The following is an 8,867-nucleotide window of genomic DNA, read 5'->3' as shown; positions in this document are numbered from 1 at the left end:
TCGTTTGAGGTAGTGTGATGCTGCATAGGTAACAGAAATTATGCAACTGGTTTCAACTCCCAAGAAAAATGTTATTTTTCTAGTTTATAATCATCATAAGTATCATCATCATCATAAGTAAGATAAGTCTATTAATTAATTAATCTATTAATTAACTTTTATCCCCCACACTTCAAAAGCCAGATGCTAGCAATACGCATTTGACTGACTTTTGGTACCGTTACATAAATATGCATCTAGTGGTCAGTGGAATAACCTGAAAACACAAAAATAATTATCTTTCACTCACATCTGCATTACTTTGGAAAGTATTACTGTACTATACTGCAAAATATTTATGTTTAAATGGTTACATTCAGGATATTATGTTGCGAATTTAACAGGCCATTCTCAACTAGATGTAAAGACAAAATTGACATATAATCACCTTAAAGTTTTTGCAGCAAACAGTTGTAACTTTACACATCCAGTGGCTGTAAATGTCCCATATTGTAAAAACTGAGAATTCCATGTCTTTTTTGATTATAAAGCAGGTCTAAGTATCAAAAAGCTCAATCTACGGAGATATGTACACAGCCCATAATCAGAAACTATGCCTTAAAATGAGCCATCTGGACAGTGATGCCGCAACTACACAGTCGGACGGCACGGCCCAGCCTAACCCTAACCTTTTCTTGTTGTCGTTTTAACTTAATTAAAAACACAACACTGGGGCGTCGCGTAGCGTAGTGGTTTAAGCAGGCGCCCCATGTGTAGAGGCTACAGTCCTCGCTGCAGTTGACCCTGGTTCAAATCCCGCATCGGACGGCCTTTCGCTGCATGTCATTCTGCCTCCCTGTTTCCTGTCACTCTCCACTGTGCTGTCCATTAAAGGCATAAAAGCCCCAAAAAAATATACTTTAAAAAAAAACAAAAAAAAAAAACACAACACCACGCGATCACTCCATCGCTGAGTTAGCTACAAGACATAGGAATGTCGATGACACACTGCAAAATCACCGGATGTCATGAAGCCAATATGTCATTGCACCACCTTCCCAAGGATAGAAATATTACAGCCCAATGGCTAAAGTTTCTTTTTTTTTTTCTAAAATAACCCAAACATTTTAGCTTGAATTTGACCAACTGTTTGGCTCATTTCAGCGCTGACTGACCATCACATTTATATTTTCTGGGCTACAATCTGTTACTTGTGGTCGGCCTGTCTCTGTGTCACTCATAATACAGTCAGCCAATCAGAAGAGTCTGGCTGACTGTACAGTGAACTTACAAGATGCTACAGCGCTCTTTAGAGTTGAAGGAAAGTGTAGAGTTGTATTCTCATTCTCTGTGCATTCACATAGTTATTTGATCCATTCACAATATAAAAATGACAAACAACAAAATGGGCACAAACAGACAAACTTTTGTTTACTAATATTAAGAATTAGGTTTAACAAAATAAACTGTTGTTATAGAGCATGTACTCAATACTGTTAAAGAAAGGAAATCCAAGCAGCCCACCAAGCACTGAAAAATGGACATCCCCTTCTTTCTTCTCATATAGTGGATTATTTCCAGTGTATCGTTTTTCTGCCTAATGTAAGCCATGGGAACATCAGACAATACATGTGTGAGATAAAACCCAGACCCTTAGGAGCCAGTCAAGGTACATACAGCTCCAACAAGCACCAACATGTAGAAGCAAGGAAGTCTGGGGTGATGATAAATTTCTTAAGGATGACATGATGGACCATGTTTATCACTTTTTCACGTAATGATACTCCATCCTCAGACAATCAGATTACACTGCACTAAAAATATAAATCGATATCCTAGTGGGGTCTTGTCTTGTCATCAAGTTAAAATAGACGATGAAAAACGTAACTAAGAGTGTACTGGTCTCTAAAAACCTGAGACCTTGCAGATAATCTGCACGATAACACACTATTCTCATTTTCAGCAGTATCCAGACATATGACTGGATTTTTGTATCCACGTCTGAAGAGTTGAGTTTGCTCTTGCCATTCTGCCACAGAAGCAGTGAATGGACTCATATTGAAAATGGAGTCACTGAATCTCGCAGCTGATGTCAAGAGTAAGATAGAAGGCTATTAAATCTCTCAAGGGAAAATAACGCAAGTAAAGAGTCTGCAGCACTGAGGGAGCTGATAGCATTTTTCCTGTGGATAGGAAAATGGAGCAAGCTCTGTCCTACACCGCTGGTGGGAACGTCTGTCAGCAAGCCACAGCCGGGTCACATTAACTACCAGTTTTCCCACAATCTGGCCTTTATTAGAAGGGCTAATGGCAACCCTAGAATCAGGTAGATCTGAACTGCCCCACAGAGAGAACACTGAACACTGCCTAATTCATACAGGACGGCCTAAAAATATCTCCCTGTGTATGACATGATGCCAAGGAAAGCAGTCAGTTCCTCAGCTATCACAAAGGATGTTGTTGATCTTGAGTGCACGGAAGGTCGTAGAGCAACAATCTTCAGTTAATGTTAGACAGGTTAATAAAAGGTTGCTGGTTTCAGTTTTTTAAGCATATTGATCCAGAGTTTGTTCCACCGGGGAGGTGATACTGAGCTGCAATGTGAGCCAGAGTGAGGCTTTGAATCTCATTTGTACAGCAGTTTTAAGATGTAATGTGGCCTTGGTCCAGTTTGGTTTGGAAAAGGATCTATGACTCAACGAGAACACACACCAAACTTTTGCACTCATAACCCAGAGGAAAGCACTGTTCCCTGTTGCGTTGTACCACTTCCACCTCATTCATGTTGAGTCACAAAGCAGCAACAGGGAAGGATATTTCCCACTTTACAAATAACTCATTGTGGTTTTCTTGGAAGCAATGTTTGACCAAGATAAAGTAAGCTCCAAACTATATCACTTCCACACTTTCTTTTTATCAGGTGCCAGATGTAAAGTGGTGAATGCTCAAATTAACAGCTCCATGTTGCCACATTACCACTCCAAACAACTTTTAAAAAACAGTACAAATTTCCCTCTTGAAGTTAAAAGGCATGTTAGAATCTCAGTAGCTCACATCTTCCCACCGTGAAAACATACAACAACATGAGTATGATGGAGATGTAATTGTGCAATTAGGATTTAATATTTAACTCAGTTTTGTGTTTAAATGTACATTATGATATTACTCATTTAATAGTTTATTTTTACATGACAAAATACCATTTTACAAAACCAAAATACCAATAAAAAGTTCATAAAGTGTTTGTATTGCACATTTGTAGTACTTTTTGACTAAATGTAGCAATATGGTTTATTTCAACATTCAGGACTTACAAAATCGTGAGTAACACTTTACAATAAGGTGCACAAAATACTGAGTAGTTAGCAGGGAATGAGTGAGGAACAAATCAAGAACAACAGGCTTGACCAGACTTTTTTACATTCAAAACCAACGGACATGCTTATTAGTCATTACAAAACCTCAAGACCAATTCTGAAATTTGATTTTGAAAGAATTATGCGGTCGTACAACTGATCTCTTTGTCTTTTACCAACTGCTTGCTCAGTTAACCAGACAGCCAGTTTAGTAAAAAGTCTTGATTTGTCAGTTTTGCTCATTTTAGAAGATATAACACTGTCACCGTAAACTTTCTCACAGATCTCATTCCCTCATTGCAATCCTCCACAGCCTTCTATCACTGTGCAGGTAGGACAGCGTTATCCTTCATCTTTGAGGGAATCTTACACCCTTTATAATCTCTGTGGCCGTGACTCTGAGCCACCAGGGACCCTGACTGCCCCACATACAATGGTTCAGTTTTCAGTATTGAGTAAACAGGGGATGTAGCTAATATTATCTGTACAAAGATAGACTTTCCAGCAAGTGGAGCGCAGAAAAGCAGCTGTGCATCCTGGGAAGACTGAGGAGACAGAGTCTCTGGAATGCTGATGAGTCCCAGAATGAGCAAGTGAGGATTGAACAGCTCTCCAAACACATGGGAACCAACTTAAGTGTGAAAGGGAAAGACTATTTAGTGTAGACTGAAAGGCAAGTCGTTTGAAGTGTTTGTGATGGATAGACTCTATCCTGGAAAAGCATCTCAGACGCTTGTATGAATCTACGTGTGAACAGAGTGCGTAGAGGAAGAAACACAGGATAAACAATACAGTAACAGCAACAGGAGGAACTGAAGTCAAGTGAACAGGAAGTTGCCCGGCTTCCCGTTCTAGATGTGAATAATTGGTGTTAATGATTCCAAGTGCTGAGAAGGCAATCGTTCACAGCTTCTTGGTTTTTGGGAACATTTATCAGTAGTGCTCTCAAAAATAACAATATGATACTTTATCATTTGACTGACATGTTGACTGTTTCATAAGAAAGGTTGTTGCCACTTTTGATTTTCTCACCTACAAATTTGCTGTTATTGCTTCTTTTTCTGCCGTTGGATTTTTGCAAGAATCATCTTTATTCTGGATCATAAAAGCCAGACTTTCCACAGAACACAAATAAAGTGTTTGAGACATACTAAAGTGAGTAACAGCAGGCCCCATATTTAGCAAAATAACCAATATTTTCCAGGAAGGTTAACTTAAAAACCTCTGGCACCACACATGGCGATGGGGGAACAGAAAATGAATACCAGATTTTTGCACCCAATTAAAGATATAAAAAAAAGAAATAAAATATAGTATAAAACATGTCCACTAGAAGAAGTAATTACTCTGTAATGCAGACTTGTTCTGGATCCAGAGTATAACCTTGTGTTATCATACTTTATAGAGCTATACTCTAACGGACCAACATGACATTTGTTAGCAATCACTTTCAGTGCTGACTATAAGCATTAGGACAGTGGTAAGACCTAGTTAGGCTTCTTAAGGGATTACTATTAATAATGTGCTTTTTTTTTTTTATTCCTGCACCTTTGCTTTTACATGTGAGCTGACTTTGGTAATTATTCTGTGCCTATTTTATGTTTCAAATTTGACATCTATTATTTGCAAGCCACAGAGACGTCATACACAGATGAAGGGATTCCTCACCGTGATGTTAGCATCAGTCAGAGTAAGCAGCGTCACCTCAAAGGGCTTGAAACAAAGAAGAAGACATGAGAAATGCAAGCAGAGCATAACAAAATGATGTGACTCAGCTCACACACGGTTGGCACAATGGCAGCTTTATGGCTGCTCACAGGTGGCCCTTTAAAGTTTACAAACATCCTCTATAAAGCTGCTAAGTGACTCTGTACTGACTCACCTTCACCAGCACACGTCTCTGTGTGCACCTGCATGCTCACACGCAGGCAGAGGTTGCCAAGCACTGAAAGAAAGGCAGCTGTGAACATGCACGTGCTCTCTCTCAGACGCGCGCACGCACGCACACGCACGCACGCACACACACACAGGGAGAGATAATCTATAATCTACTGAAAAAGTTTTTAAAAAATGTACAAATTTTGGAACAGAGGTGAACACTGGCCCAGGAGCCTCTACAGGGTTTCCTATAGAATTAGTGGCAGGCTTTTTGCAAAGTGAGCCTGAAGGTGTTCTTGTGTAGAAAAACAAAGACGGGTATGTCAGTGAAAATAAAATGAGTGGTATTTCTCCGAACAGGCTGGTTATCATCCCAGTTGTAACTATGCTTCCCAGGACCTGAGCTGTTTACAAGCTCATGAATTTCTTAATGGAAAATATTCACCCCCAACAAAGTCACCATCAGTGTTGTTGGATGCGTTACTAAGTGCACGCCTCTCCTTTTCCACATAAAACCACCATCTCTAAATTGTGCAGTTTTCAGTTTAACCTCCTTTGAATTATCATGTCTCCTCCCCAGTGAGTGCACTTGGGAAGCACAGGGGAGCAAGGAAGAGAAAGAAAAACAGGAAGACAACCCAAACTAAACATTACAGGTTGCATGACTTCATTTTATACATGTACAATGCTATTTGAGTGCAATAGATAAGACTTTTCATTATTTTTCTGAAAATTTTAGTTTTTAAATAACAGTATTTTGAAAAATTTTAACCAGTGGATTGAATATCATGAGGGTAATTCTCCTGTGCAATGAGCAACGTTTTGTGGGACCAACAGACTGAGGTAAAAACTTCTCCTTTCCTTTACTCAGTCAGTTACAACCACTGAAGAGAAAGCCAAGCTGAAACAACTGCACCACTAATTTGTCTGGGCTACTAATCAAAAGCTTATTATATGCTATTTGAATTAAATACTTTCACATAAGTCTCTACAAGGTCCTTTTCCACTATAATACAGTATTTCAAAAGAGTCTAACAAATAGACATGGATGAATATTCTCCTTAGACACTGTCTGTTTTTTATTAAAGTTTATTAAGATTATGTGACATCTGACACATTGGCATTTGCTTTCAAATCCATCCAGACTTTTATTATAAAAATCGAGCATTTTATAGAATATTTTTTGCTCCACAAAACTGAACATGAGAAATCTGATTAATGATTGCGGAAAACATATGTTATTGCCCACTTATATGATGATAAATGTTTCACCAACACAAACAATATGGGAAGTCGTTGTCCTTATTGGATTTTTGTTCCACATGCTCCACATGCAGCATGGCTAGTTTCCATAAATGTGTTATATACAAAAAATTTTAATTGTTTTTATTTCTGGTCTTGTCTATTTCACACACCGCAGACTACGGGGGGAAGGGACAAATGTTTGACAATCCTGATATTGAGTATGGTTTTATAAACCCTTGTGGTCTGTCAAAATAAGAGAGAAAAGTGAGGACTATTATCATTACACTATACAGTATAAACCAAAGCCTCCAGCATAGAATAGTCATATATGAATAAAATATAGAAAATCCACTTGCTTTAAGTCAAATATAACTATGAATGATGGCCCGCCGTGCTGCCAGCTGTGCATGTAAACCATTACATCTTCACTTGGATCCAATGAGGACATTTGCAGACACTGTGGTTTACACATTCCCCACTGTTCACAAAACTATTCTTCAATTCTGCTTTCCATGCAAGCAAAGCTGGTTTATCTGTCATCCTAGACAAGAATGCAAACACACTCACTAACAAATACCGGGAGAGAACACCATGAACATTACTGGTGGTGTCTGTTGAGCTCTAATAATTAACCAAGGCTTTTGAATGCACTGACAGTTTGGTCAGAGCCAAGATCATCAATTTCACTATGAAGTTAAACCAACCTATCAAATCTTTTCTGGACACTTTCGGTATGCAGGAGCAAAGAAAGGCCATGCTTGCCTATTCTTAGCTCAGACACACAAAACCCTACCAAATCTATGATTGTGACTATTAAAGTACAATGAAGTTAGGACACCCATGTGCTCATGAGCAATACACGTGACAATTGATACATCATAGCTCAAGCCCTTTAAAGACCTCTCCAACTGGGCAGCCGAAATTTAAAATGTCTCAGGGAAGTGAACATGGATTTGCCAAGAATGCATGAAACATGAAAGGTTACAAGGACCCCTCTTGTTTTCGTTATTCATCCCACTCACTGTGAGTGTTCGATGTGGTTTATACTGCAAATTTATATAAACGTGGGACCAACGTGCTACAGAAAAGGAGTCATAAAAACAGCACTCATTTACTTTCCCTTTGATTCACACATACACACCAGCCACGCAAGAAAATACCTTTAGCAAGACTTTCTTGTTTTCTTTCTTATAAATCTAATGATTGTGGACAGTAACGAGTAAACTGGACTCAAATTTTCCAAAACAGGTCTAATGAAAAGACTGAAAGATGTTGTGAACATCTGCCAAAGCCACTGTTTTAACTCTCTGATCAAGCACGTCTGCTGGACATGCTACGTCCAGCTGAAAAATTATGAATCTCTAAACAATGAACCATTCACTAATTATGAATGTATGTGTTTTATTTCCTTCTAAAAACTTAATTCTTAACTTTCATCTTTCAACATAAGATCCTGCATGTTGCCAAATGTCTAAATATCTACTCTTACACACTAAAGCTGCACTAAATGGTATTAGTTTTCTCTAGGGATGGCAATATCGGTCATTTGGTCCACCTCTTTGGGCCAGACAGAAATATCTTGCCAATTGCCATGAAATATAGAATAGATTTTCATATTCTTCAGACAATTAGCTACTGACTTTGATCTCACCAATCTCATTGCTTTTAGCCACAGCAGGCAACTGCCAAGAAAAAGCTCTCATAAACGCACTGTGTGCTACCTGCCCAACAACAAGCAGCTGACAGATACAGTTAGCGAGTAGCTAGTGAACATTTAGTAGCTTAAGACACTCAAATATTTGCGAGGTCACGCTTTTTTCTAACATGTTTCCTACATCCATCAAACTGATAGTATGTCAGTGTTGTGTTCAAAACTTACATATACAGTATATACTGTATATATATTTACATACATAGTGACGACCCCTTCCCCTCTGCCTGCCTGCTTGTTCTGATACTTGTGTTGTACTTACAGGGGGTTGGCTGTGGGGTGGAGCTCTGATTGGCTTTAGCTTATACCTGCCCATCTGGGAAGGGCTTCCAGAAAGCATAAAGGACTGCCCTCCTGGCACTCTCGTTCTGTCTCAGCCTCGCCTGCTGCACCCTCCTCAGCCTTATTCCTCTGTTTGGTTTGCTGCTGCATTCAACATGCAAAACACAATATTTTCACTCAACCACATATTTTGTAAAATCACTAATTTCTCTCATACTTATACTTATTAAATGTCTGTGGAGTGTGTTTGTTCATTTGAAGTGAATAAATTACTTTTGTGTGTGTGTGGCCTCCCTTACTGCCCTTATGTTGCCAGCCCTATCTATATCTATCTATCTATAAATAGATACTGCATATATAATCAATAGGCTATAGCAGTGAGACTGCACGGTCCAATAACTTTTATCCCCATGCTT

Source organism: Seriola lalandi, unplaced genomic scaffold (genome assembly GCF_002814215.2).
Source record: "Seriola lalandi dorsalis isolate HSWRI2012SDOR001 ecotype SW California unplaced genomic scaffold, Sedor1 jcf7180002054581, whole genome shotgun sequence".
NCBI classification, from domain to species: domain Eukaryota; kingdom Metazoa; phylum Chordata; class Actinopteri; order Carangiformes; family Carangidae; genus Seriola; species Seriola lalandi.
Note: the sequence above shows the minus strand (reverse complement) of the source record.